We start from the raw sequence: 12,264 nt of genomic DNA, 5'->3' as shown, positions 1-12,264 counted from the left end.
AAATAGCCTTTAGGCAATGATCATAACTTGGTTGAATTTCACATTAAATTTTGAGGGTGAGGAGAGGGAGTCAATGACTATTGTTTTAAAGGGTACGATGACAGCGGGCTAAAGTGAACTGCAAAATTAGGTTAAAGGTTAAAGTAGAGATGCAGCGGTAGACTTTTGAGGAGATATTCGATAACACTGAAAGATGCATTCTTGCGAGAAAGAAGGACTTTTGGAGAACAACACACCATCCGTACCTAACTAAGGAAGTTAGGAACTCAGGAAGATGGTATCAAATTGAAGGGAAAAAGCATATAATTCTGTAAAGATCAATGGTAGGTCAGAAAATTAGATATAATTTATAAAACCAGTAAACAATGACTTAAAAATCAGGGAGAAATTACAAGATGAGAGAAAGCTAACTAAAAAATATTAAAACTGATTGTAAGAGTTTCTCCAAATATTTAAAAGAAAAAGAGTCACTAAAGGGAGTATTGGTCATCTAGAGAGTGAGCCTGAGGATGGAATAATGGGAAATGAGGAAATGGCGAAGGCATGAGCAGATATTTTGGGCAAATCATCACTGGAGAAGATGCAAATAAACCTCAGAAATGCTTGTAAATCAAGAAGTGAAAGGATAAGAGGACCCGATGGCCTGCAATCTAGGGTCTTAAAAGGAGTGTCAGCTGCAACAATAGAGATATTGGTTGGAATTTTCCAAAGTTCCCTGCGTTCTGCAAAAGTCCCATCAGAGTGGAAAGCTGTAAATGTAACTCTGCTATTCAAGAAAAGAAGAAAGCAGAGCCAGGTGGTTAAAAAATGGTAAGAGCAGAGTGCAACATTACATTCCCTAAGGAAATCTAAGCAGCTGTTTGGGTGAGTACAGTTGGATAGGTACCTACTACTAATATTGGTTATAATTGTTAAAATATTCTATGATTCGTTGTTTGTAAGAAATATATTCTGTAATAACAGTGGAGAAAAAAGGCCTTGGTTGATGTTGCTTAATATTAAAAGGACTTGAGTGGGAAGACATGGCAGGAGAGCTCCAATCTGTGGTCAGTTCTTACTCCATGTGGGAGACCAGGAACATTTCCAGTTCCCAGGACTAGTATGTGTGCATGAAGTGTTTGCAGCTGCAGCTCACGGCAGCCTAAGGTGTGGAGCTGGAACAGAGTCTGGAGACACTGGAACATCTGCATGATGGAGAGTATCATGGATAGCTTGTGTACAGAGGTGGTCACACTGCAGGCTCAGACTCCACAGGCAGGAAGGAAATGGGTGAGCTCAGGGTGAACAGGAGGGCTGGACAGGCAGTGCAGGAATCTCCTGTGACTTTCTCCCTGCAAAACAGATGTACCATTTTGAGGGGAATGGCCTCTCTGTGGATAACAGCAGCAGCCAAATTCGCAGTACCATGGTTGGCTCTGCTGCACAGGAGAGAAGCAAAAGAAGTAGAAGTGCAATAGTCGTTGGAGATTGTTGCGAGGGGAGTACATAGATGTTTCTTTAATTGCAAACGACACTCCAGGATGGTATGTTGCCTCCCTGATGCTAAGGTCAAGCATGTCTCAGCGGTTGCAGGACATTCAGAAGAGGGAGGGTGAACAGTTGTTTGTCATGGTATACACTGGGGCAAACAACATAGGTTCTAAAACAAAGGTTAAGGCTCTAAAAACAATATAGGGAGTTAGGAAGCAAGTTTTAAAAAGTAGGAACTCAAAGTTAGTTGTTTCAGGATTCCACGTGCTAGTCAGAGTACAAACAGCAGGATATAACAGCAGGGAGAGAGTTTCAGATTCCTGGAATATTCAGACCAGTTCTGGGAAAGGCAGGACCTGTGCAAACTGGATGAGTTACACCTAGGCAAGACCAGGACTGATGTCTTTGGGTTGGGTTGGGGGACAAGGATGCTCAAATGGTTTTCTGAACCAATGCATTGAGGAACCAACAAGGGAACAGGCCATCTTGGACTGGGTATTGTTCAATGAGAAAGGATTATTTGGCAATCTAGTTGAGAGAACCCTTGGGAATGAGTAACCATGATGATATAGAAGGTGAATAGTGAGGTAGCTGATTCTGAGACCAGGGTTCTGACTCTCTCAGTAAAGGTAACTATGATGAATGATATGAGGCATGAGTTCGCTATGGTGGACTAGAAAACATTACTAAAAGTAAGGACAGTGAACAGTCTATGGCAGACATACAAGGAATGAATAGATGAACTCAAAATTGTATATTCCTGTTTGGCACTAGAGTGGCAAGGGAACTGTGGCCAAACTATGGCTTAAAAGGCAAATTAGTACTAGATTCAAAGAAATAGCACAAATTGGTGAGAAAAAGCAATACACCTGAGGATTGGGAGAAGTTAAAAATTTGGCAAATGTGGACCAAGGGATTCATCAAAGGGAAAAATAGAGTATGAAAGTAAACATTAAAAACTGACTGCAAAAATTTCTATGGATATGCAAAAGGAAGAAGATGTACAGAAATGTACATAGCCCCTTACAATCAAACGGGGGAATTCATAACAGGGAACAAAGAAATGGATGAGGAGCTAAATGCATACTTTGGTTCTGTCTTCACTAAAAGGAAGACACAAATGTAGCAGAAATATATAATGCACAGAATGAAGGAATTGAATTGATTTCTAAATTTTGGTGATGAGAATAGGTTGTGAAGAGAGCATGAGGAGTCTGCAGATAGATAGCTATAGACAGGTTAAGTGAATAGGCAAAGATTTAGCGGATGGAGTATAATGTGGAAAAATGTGAATTTTTTTGACAAGTGGAATAGGAAACAGCATGTTATTTAAATGGAGTGAGGTTGCAGAACTCGGTAGAACAGAAGGATTTGGGTGTCCTAGTACATGAACTGCAAAAGGTTGGTGGTATACAGGGGCAGCAAATGATTATGAAGGCAAATGGAATATTGGCATTCATTGCAAGGGAATGGAATATAAAATAGCATAAGTTTTGTTACAGTTGGTGAGACCACACCTTGCGTCCTGTTGTGCTTTTGATCTCTCTACTTAAGAAATGATATAGTTGCATTTGAAGCAGTTCAGAGAATGTTCGCTCAACTAATGGGATGAAGGGTTAGACAGGTTGTGTCTATATCCATTGGAGTTTCGGAGAATGAGAGGTGATCCTATTGAAATATTTCTGATCCTGAAGGTACTTGTTTGGCTGAGGCTCTCCCATTTAAGATGGAGATGAAGAATATTTTCTGAGGGTCACAGCATGAAATTCTCTTGTGCAGAGAGCAATGGGGGCAGGGTCAATGAATGTTTTGAAGACTGAGAAAGATCTTTGACTAACAAGGGAATCAAAGGGCATATGGGATAGACATTAAAGTGGAGTTGAGACCACAATCGGGAGCAACTATGATCTTCTCAAATAGCAGAGCAGGTGTGAGGGCTGAATGAGCTATTCCTCCTACTTTGTAAGTTTGCGTCTCTACTGATATGTGAATGACGTGTATGGCATTTGTACGTGTATTCATGCAAGTGACAAGAATGGCATTATATGGACGCTAGAGAAATTTTGAGGGCTCAGAAGGTGTAATATACTGATGAATTAGCGAGTGCCGTTTTAAGGTTTAGGTATTGTGCTTTACTAAACAAGAAAATTATGGAGGTATTTAACAGTGCTATGCTTGGCCATATAGTATCTGATGCTGACACAAGATGCCTGAAGTGAAGTGTGTTTTGGTCCCTGCACAAAATCTAATGAGTTCAGAACAAAATGGGGGGAAAAAGCAAAACAAAAATCCAACATTTTACATAAAATTCAATTCAGAAAATATTGTTCATGTGGCAGATTTTGTAGCTTTGCTTATAGTTATGTTGAATTGTTTCCTCTGGCTTCACTGTAATGCTTCAGCTGTAATAAAGCTATTACCCAAGAAGCATTTTACAATACAGTGTTGCTAGATTCTGGGATTGCACGTGGCATAAAAAGCTTTTTAACTCTGAAACCATAATGACTAAGTCGCCAAAGTACTGAAGGATGTATTTATTCTCGTCAGGCTGAGTTCACTTAGATTTGGTTTGCTTTTTAAGTTAATGTAAAGCAGATTAACATCTTCTATTCTGTCAGCCAGAATGATGATGCATGAACTATTCAGGATAGTTGATTAAAATGAAATTATTTAAAAGCCATTAAATAGAATTGAGAATAAATTCTAGTACTTTTGCGTACAGTTCAGTCAAGGCTTTTCTAATGCCTCCCTTTATGTTGTGGATGGGCTACATGTAATGAAGCACTGATCAAGAGCCTGTGGCTGAGATGTACAAAGGTGATCATTGATCAACTTGCCCTTCAACTTTTCCCTCTTCTTCAGAAAGACTTTTTTGTTTTGAATCTATGTGACTATCTTGTTTCTTCCATCATGTTCACTGGACTAAAGTTGGAAACTAAATTATGCCTAGCTACATTTGGTACAAGCTTATAATACATATGCATGGTGACACTGGCTCTGCAAAAGTGAACCACGTATGTTGATCACACTTTGAACCAACTTTGGGCTCTCCATAGTTGATCATATCAAGAGAAAACTTAAAATTGTTCAGTTTTAGAGTTGATATTTGGAGGTCCTGCATTTGTTTTATTCTTGACAGACAGAATGGAAATTTCCATTCATCTCCATAACTTAAGCCTACTCCATTTTACTGCTTGTATCTTAACTCACTCAAGGCTCATTCACCTTGTCTACATTGGCTCCCAATCAATCAATGTCTTGATTTTTAAAAATCCTCATGGCTTTGCATCCCCCTATCTATAGAAGCATTCCTTAACCTAATATATCCTTTATCGGTGGTGCAGTTTGTTTATAATGCTTTGTGAAGATTCTTGAAATGTTTTATGTTAAACATGCTGTATAAATATATATTACTGAGGCATAGATTTAAAAAAAAATACATATTGGTCTTTTAGCACATTCTTGTTGCTCTGTGAAATCATAGGAAGAAGATAGAGAGTTGTTTTCTTATTTCTAATATACAAAAAAATTCTATCTGTACCATCTTATTATCTGGCATAGCTGTGTCAGAATTATACCGCTTGTGTTGCCATGTTCATGTCCAACCAAAACCATAGAAAGTATTCTCTGTACACAAATTATTTACTCTTTGTAAATTTACTACTTCTTAAAATGTTTGACCGAACTAGTTTTCATAGTTTGTGGCTAGTTCTTCAGTAATGCAGATTTTTCAATATTTATACTGAACATCATATCAGACTACCAAACCCTGTGGTGATCTGAAAGTGGTGACGAGGACAATGAAAGATGCTGCTGGTGGCTGTGATGATGCTCACTTTCCACAGATTGGGGTAGAAGTGGAGCCTGTATCCACCTAAGACAACAGAGCACGCTTTTTAGTGTTGCTCACCCCTATCCAGGGAAGAAAAAAAAACAGGAACACTAAACACAGCCTGCCCTCCCTGCACCTGATTGGTCACCAATCACTGTAGCTGAAGCATAAATAAACTCAAAGAACAACTAACTACCAGATGACACTTGGCACGTGCAATGTCAAAATACTTCTAAATAATAATACAAGACCAGACCAGCATTCATAGCCAGAACACTAAAAAGATACTAAATTGACAACCACTGTAAATGAAACAAAATTTCCAGATGAGTTTCGTCTTGAGCAAGTAGATGCAAGCTACACATTGTACCGGATTGGCAAATCCAAGGGTAGCTCGACAGTCAGGTGTGGGCTTTGCCATTCGTTGTGGATCGGCATGTAAGCTCAACTCACTTCCCAAGGCTATCAACGACAGATTCATGGTACTTCATATTACTTTTTAGAAATCGGCATGTGATACTCATAAGTGTCCATGCACCAATAATAGCACAAATCAATGAGGTCTATGTTCTACAATCGGCAGGATCATCAGAGTACCACTGAACTCCTATCTTGGTGACTTCTATGCTCATGTTGCTACAGACTTTAATTTGTGGAGGGGAGTACTAGGACACAACAACATTGGTCATGATAAACTTCAGCAGCTAACTTGTTCTCTGTGCACAGCAAGTGTGATCTTCTCAACACAAATGCAATCATTCAACAAGCTTACAAACTGAAAACAACATGGACGCAGACTAGATTTAAACATTGGCACGTGTAGGACCACATTATTGTACAACAGAGAGACTTAATGGGTGTGCATTTTATCTGCTGCTTTGGAGGTTCTAAATGTTGGTCAGAACATCAGCTTAAGAGGAGCATCGTGTCCTTGGAAGATAACACCTAAAGCACTGTGAGACATAGTCTAACCACAAAAGAAGCTTGATGTAATTAGCCTAAAAGATTTTATCAAGAAACGTGGATTAAGACCAAAATTAGCTGTAGAGCTTGCTAGTGTCCCAGAAGATAACAGACATTAAAGATTCCTAAAAGAAATTGTGGTGTCATTTCTGGTCGCAGCATCTGAACCCTTGAATTCATTAAACATGAGCACCAAGATTAGTTTGATAAGAATAACCAAGATCAAGCCAAATTATGAAGTGCACAATGCTGACAAATCCTGCATATTAAATAAAAAAAAATCACCAGCAATAAATGCCAGATACCATCATGTAGAATAGCAAACTGAGAGGAAGGATCAACTATGGGAGATCAAGGCTGCAAAGTTTCAGGAAGCTGCTAATAAGGGCCACTTTATAAGATCTCTGATCTGTCTATGGCCACAAAGCCACAGTAAAACACCTATACATTCACCAGACAGCAATCAGTTCCTAACAAACAGGCATGAGGTTCTCACTGGGCATAGCACTTTAATTTTTCTCCTGAACCAAGAATCCACAATGAGTGACAAGGCCATTGAATCACTTCCTTGGCATCACATTCTGTCATGCTTGCCCTCAAGCCAAAGTCAGTAACGTAATGAAGCAACTCTGTGCGTAAGTCTGTGGAAGACAATGGCATTCCAAGTGAAGCATTCCAAGTACAGTGCTGCTCACATGCTTAACTCACTGACTCCTTATGTTTGAATTGGAACCATGGTATTGTGTTCCAAGATTGAAAATATGCTTTCATAACTTACCTGTGCAAACGGTAAGGAAGCAAGTCCATCTGTGCCAATCATCATGTTTCTGTTTACTCCACGAATGGGAAAATTTTTTTTGGAATACGTATTTCAACCAGGAATGTTACTATCCTTGCAGTGGTCTTTGAATATTCCATCGCAATCGACAGGTCAATTCTGGAGTCACAAAGTTGATAATCATTGGCTGTGAAACCCTTGCCAAAAATGTGCGGAACTCTGGCTTCTTGTGATGAGCGAATCAGCTCATTGCCAAATTTCAAGCGCCAAAACCTGGAATAAGCTGGGTGAAGACAAATGATGAGCAAAGAGCCAAGGACCTTCAAGAGGACAAAACCCTACCATTTTTGCCAGGAATGGGAAAGCGAATTTCTCTTTATGAACGTCCAAGGCAAGACCATTTATCTCATTTGTCAGAGTGTAGCCTAGAGTAAAAGAGGTAATTTGGAACAGCATCACAAGACAATGCATGCAAAATTTGAAGAACATGTCCCCTTAAACAGAACCATTCGAAGAAAGTTGGGGAGTTAAAGGGAATGTTGCAAAGCTTAACGGTCACTCATCAAAACCCTGTGACTAAAGGCAAGACCAGCAAAAAAGTGTTTTTTCGCATACGCCATCTGATGGCAAAGCGTAAGAAACTGTCCACTAATGGTGAAGTTATCAAGGAGACTATGATGGTTGCTGCCAACATATTGTTCAAAGACTTTAGAAACAAAGATGAAATTTATGACAATCATCAAAAGCATGCTACTTGGTGCTTTAACAGTAGCTAGAAGAGTGGAACTGTCAGAGAATCTGTCTCAACAAATAGACTTATCAGACTGTGAATGTTTCTTGCAGTTTGAGTCATTGGACATATTGGATATGGCCAGCTGTTCGTTTGTTTTTCTCTGCATGGTATTCAAAGATGCAACAGAAAAGGACTTCCTCGCTCTTTTGCCACATGGGAGAATAAGAGGCAGGGATATCCACAACGAATTTAAAAGGTATGTGATTGAGAAAAACATTCCAATCAAGAAACTGGTTTTCAATTCACAACTGATGCTGGGTGTCAACATGCAGGCTTTGTTGCACTTTGCAAAAATGATCTTGAATTTCCCTCCTTTTGTCAGTTACCACAGTTATCTACCAACAAGAGCACGTGAGCAAGGTTATTGACTTTTCTTGAGTAATGACAGTCAATATCATCAACTAAATTCATGCCAGAGCTCTGGAGCATCGCTTGTTCAAATTGTGACTTGAGCTTGATGGCACCTACAAAGAGCTAATCCTTCATGCAGATATGAGGTGGTTAAGTCGAGAAGTTCTGCAGAGGTTTTTTAGATATGCTCCCTGAAATTTGACACCTTTTGTCAAATCAAGAAATGTGGTGTACTGCAAGTTGTTAGATAATGTGTGGTTGCTAGACTTGGCATTTCTTATGGATATGAGTAAAAAATTGAATGAGTTGAACCATGAACTGCAGGTGAGGGACAGAGATATGATCAGTGCACTAAATGTGTTCAAGGTGAAACTGGCCCAGTTACCCAGATCTGGAGAAATCCAACAACAGGTCAAACAGAAAATGTTCCATGCAGACAAATGGAAAAGGAATTCAGCAGACTAATTCAGGTGTTATACAAGATGGGACGCATCATTGTTTGTCTCAAATCCTTTTCTTCAGTTGGGCATTGGAAATCTGACAGGAAAATTTCAGATGTTTGGAAAAAGCCGTGGACTTGATATGGAAATACTCAACATGCAAAATGACTAAAAGGTAGGTTAAGGGACTAAGACTTTTGGGGACATGTAAATTCTTCTGACATTGTGTGCACTCAAGGTGAAGGCCTACTGTGGTTCCACATACTTGTTGCAAGATGGCTTTTTCCTGGATAAAAATCATCAAGTCAAAGTATAGCACTCGTCTCACAGATGGACTGTGTGAGGCTGGCCATCTCAAAATACAACCCAGACTACACAGCACTCAGCGAGCCAGTGCATGTGTCACACTAAGGATAGGTGTGTGTGCTCTGCGCAAGTACATTTTGTTTTAAGGAAGTCGCATGTTTAAGAGTAGATCTCTGGCTGCATTCTGATCCTAAAAGTGATCTGGTGCTCAAAAGGATTAAAGACCACTGCCTTACAGACTTGGTGTACCTGGAATTAGTGTGGCTTTTGTGCTGGATGAGAAATGTTCTATTTTTATAGCACCCGCATTACATATGTCTCAAAGCTTTTCACACAGTTGCTTTGCAGTGACTTGTTGTCTTAAGTAAATTTGGCAGCCCTTGCATCAGCAACATACTGTACTGAACTTGATGACCCAACTAATTTGGTTTGCAATGCTATTGTTGAAAATAGTGTGCTGGCTAGGGACACAACCATGATTCTTAACCTGGAGGAATAGGTAGACTCTTAAATTTATAAGAAATAATTTATTGGGATGTGTGTTGCTGGTATAAAGCAGGTATTTCAGTTGAGCTGTGTTTGATACAGTTGACTGACTTGAGATTACTTTTGAAGGTTAGTTGAGAGTCAGCCACACTGGTGTGAGACTGATCAGTTAGACTGGGTAAGGACAACAGGTTTTTTTTCTCTGAAGGACTTTAGTGACCCATTTGGGATTTGAAAGCAACCCAATAGCTTTATGGACATGTACTGCTGATAGCTTTTTACTTTTTGATAAGTGGCTGAATTTCCATGATGAAGAGCAAGTGGTAATGACCAGTAAATTGAAATAAGTTAGTGGCAAAGGGTATCGGAAGTGTTACAGATGTAGATGAGAAGACACTAGACAAGGAGAGAAAAAATAGATTCAAGATTGGAAGAAATCAGTTCAATAGGGCAAGTGAATTGATGGGTCAAATAGAGCAGATCTCTTCTCAATCCAAGAAAGAAGGTAGAAATGTGTTGTGGTTTAGGAGATTGAAAGCTGTGGGAGGAAGATCAGCAGGAAAAGTCAGTAACCATCCTGGAGATAATGGCTCGATCATTGAATCATAGAATCCCTACAGTGCAGAAGGAGGCCTTCGGCTGATTGAGTTTGCACCACACCAATCCCTCCTAGGCCCTACTCCTGTAATTCCACATATGTATGCTGCTAATCCCCTGATACTATGTGTCAATTTAGCCAGTCAACCTAACCCGCACATCTTTGGATGATGAGGTAACAATCCAGGAATTCGGAGGAAGTTTTGTGGAGTTGACATTTGGTCTCTGCTGATACAGACTTATTTGCTAGACGATCACAGCAACGTCCTTGTCAGCAGGTTAGATGACAATGTTAGGTTTGGCCCTGAGAGAATGGAGTGTATCACATTACGAGGCAGACAGGTTAGAGCAGTGGTGGGCAGCCTGCTGCCCAGGCACCACATGTGGCATCAAGGCAGCCCACGAGACATTTCGTTGGCTGCTGCCTACTCAGAGTTACCACATTCCGCTGGTTTTCATCCGTATAGTTTTCTGCCAGCTGGTATGACTGAGGTGATGTGCTCAAAAAGCAAAGGCGTGTGAGGTGCAAAATAAAAACACAAAATGTTGGATAAACTCAGGAAGCCTGGCAGATGGAGTATAATGTTAGCAAACGTGAGGTTATCCACTTTGGTAGAAATAATAGTAGGAACGAATATTATTTAAAGGGTGAAAAGCTGCAGCATACTACTGTGCAGAGGGACCTGGGGGTCCTTGTGCACGAATCGCAAAAACTCAGTCTGCAGGTGATCAAGAAGGCGAATGGGATGTTGGCCTTTATCGTGAGGGGGATAGAATATTAAAAGCAGGGAGGTCTTGCTGCAACTGTATAAAGCACTGGTGAGGCCACAACTGGAGTACTGTGTGCAGTTTTGGTCCCCTTATTTGCGTAAAGGGAATTAAGGGTTATGGGGAGAAAGCGGGAAAGTGGAACTGATCCACTTCAGATCAGTCATGATCTTGTTGAATAGTGGGGTAGGCTTGAAGGGCTAGTTGGCCTACTCCTGCTCCTATTTCTTATGTTCTTATTTTAGGAGAGAAACAGAGTTTTGGGTCTTGATGACTCTCCTGCAGAAGTATGCTGATTGCACACAATATTAACTGAGAGCCATGTGCTCCCTCTGCACCCAATCAAGCATATTTATTTTGTTTCTACCACTTGAAGATGATAATTCTACTGAAATATGAATGATGAAGCATTTTCTGTAACGTAGGAAATATTTGGCGTACATTAAACGTATTTAATCTTATTCAAGGGTCATAGTTAATGAACATTCTAATGTTGCTGCCCACTAAGCTGACACTCACTAACCTAGTATGCCCACCTCTGGGTTAGAATGAATGACTGGAGCAAAAAAATTGAGATGGCTGATGTCACCCAGAGTTCTCATTGAAAAGATTGAGATGTGGTTCAGGTGGAGAGTAAATATTGGAGGATCTAACCATCACTACTTGATGTTTAATCACCTTACCATTGCCAAAACACCCCACATAACATCCTGGGGTTACCAGAGACCAGATATTTAAGCGGTCTAGCCATGTAAATGCCATGGCTACAAGAGCCATGTGATTGGGAATTCCATGGTGTGTAACTCACCTCCTCTTAATTCCTTAAAGTTTGTGCGTTATTTACAAGGTGCAAGCCTAATGGAATACTCCACCACTGTAGCTCCAGCAATACTTGACACCATCTTGGACAATTGATTGATATCCCAAGCATCACGTTAAACATTCATATCCTGCACCACTGGACAATGGCAGCAATGTGTACCATCTGCGAGAGACTGTGCAGCAACTAGCCAAGCCTCCTTTGGCATTATCTTCCAAACCCACAGCATCTACCACCTAGAAGGACAAGGGTAGCAGACACATGGGAACACCACCATTTGCAAGATCCACTCCTGAGCCATATACAATGCTGAATTGGAAGCACACCACTGTTCCTTCACTGTTGCTGGATCAAAATCCTGATATGTGGGTGCACCTACACCGTATAGACTATGGTGGTTCAAGAACTCTGCTCACCTTGTAGCCGTTAGGGATGGGCAACAAATGCTGGTCTTGCCAGCTCTCATCTCATGAAAGAAAAACAAAACCTGCCATGGAATTTGAATTCCTGTTCCTTGAGTATAACGTTCTCCATGGCCTAGCCTTATCTGCAATCTGTTCCGCCCTATAACTTTGATTTAATGCTTTTACTATTGACTGCTGCCATCCATATTTCCGTCTCTTGTGTTTTTTTTTGCTTCATTATTGGTAGCAGAATCTT

The 12,264-nt window shown here is 40.3% G+C and overlaps 1 protein-coding gene across 12 annotated transcripts in view; it reads left to right on the top strand.

Moving 5' to 3' along the window:
- Positions 1 to 12,264, top strand: part of LOC145353842 (nuclear receptor coactivator 3-like) — a 212,395-nt gene that overhangs the window by 18,036 nt on the left and 182,095 nt on the right. Inside the window, exon 1 of one of the 12 annotated variants that reach the window (XM_080204701.1) lies at positions 8,719 to 8,802. The exons of the other annotated variants lie outside the window; for them this stretch is intronic. The gene's annotated coding sequence lies outside the window, so the exon portion shown is untranslated. Of the gene's footprint in view, positions 1 to 8,718; positions 8,803 to 12,264 lie in introns of those variants that run through there. 12 annotated transcript variants of the gene reach the window in all.

The sequence above is a fragment of the Carcharhinus amblyrhynchos genome, chromosome 16 (assembly GCF_965287045.1).
Source record: "Carcharhinus amblyrhynchos chromosome 16, sCarAmb.v2.hapA, whole genome shotgun sequence".
Lineage (NCBI taxonomy): Eukaryota > Metazoa > Chordata > Chondrichthyes > Carcharhiniformes > Carcharhinidae > Carcharhinus > Carcharhinus amblyrhynchos.
Note: the sequence above shows the minus strand (reverse complement) of the source record. Positions and strands in the feature narration are given on the sequence as shown.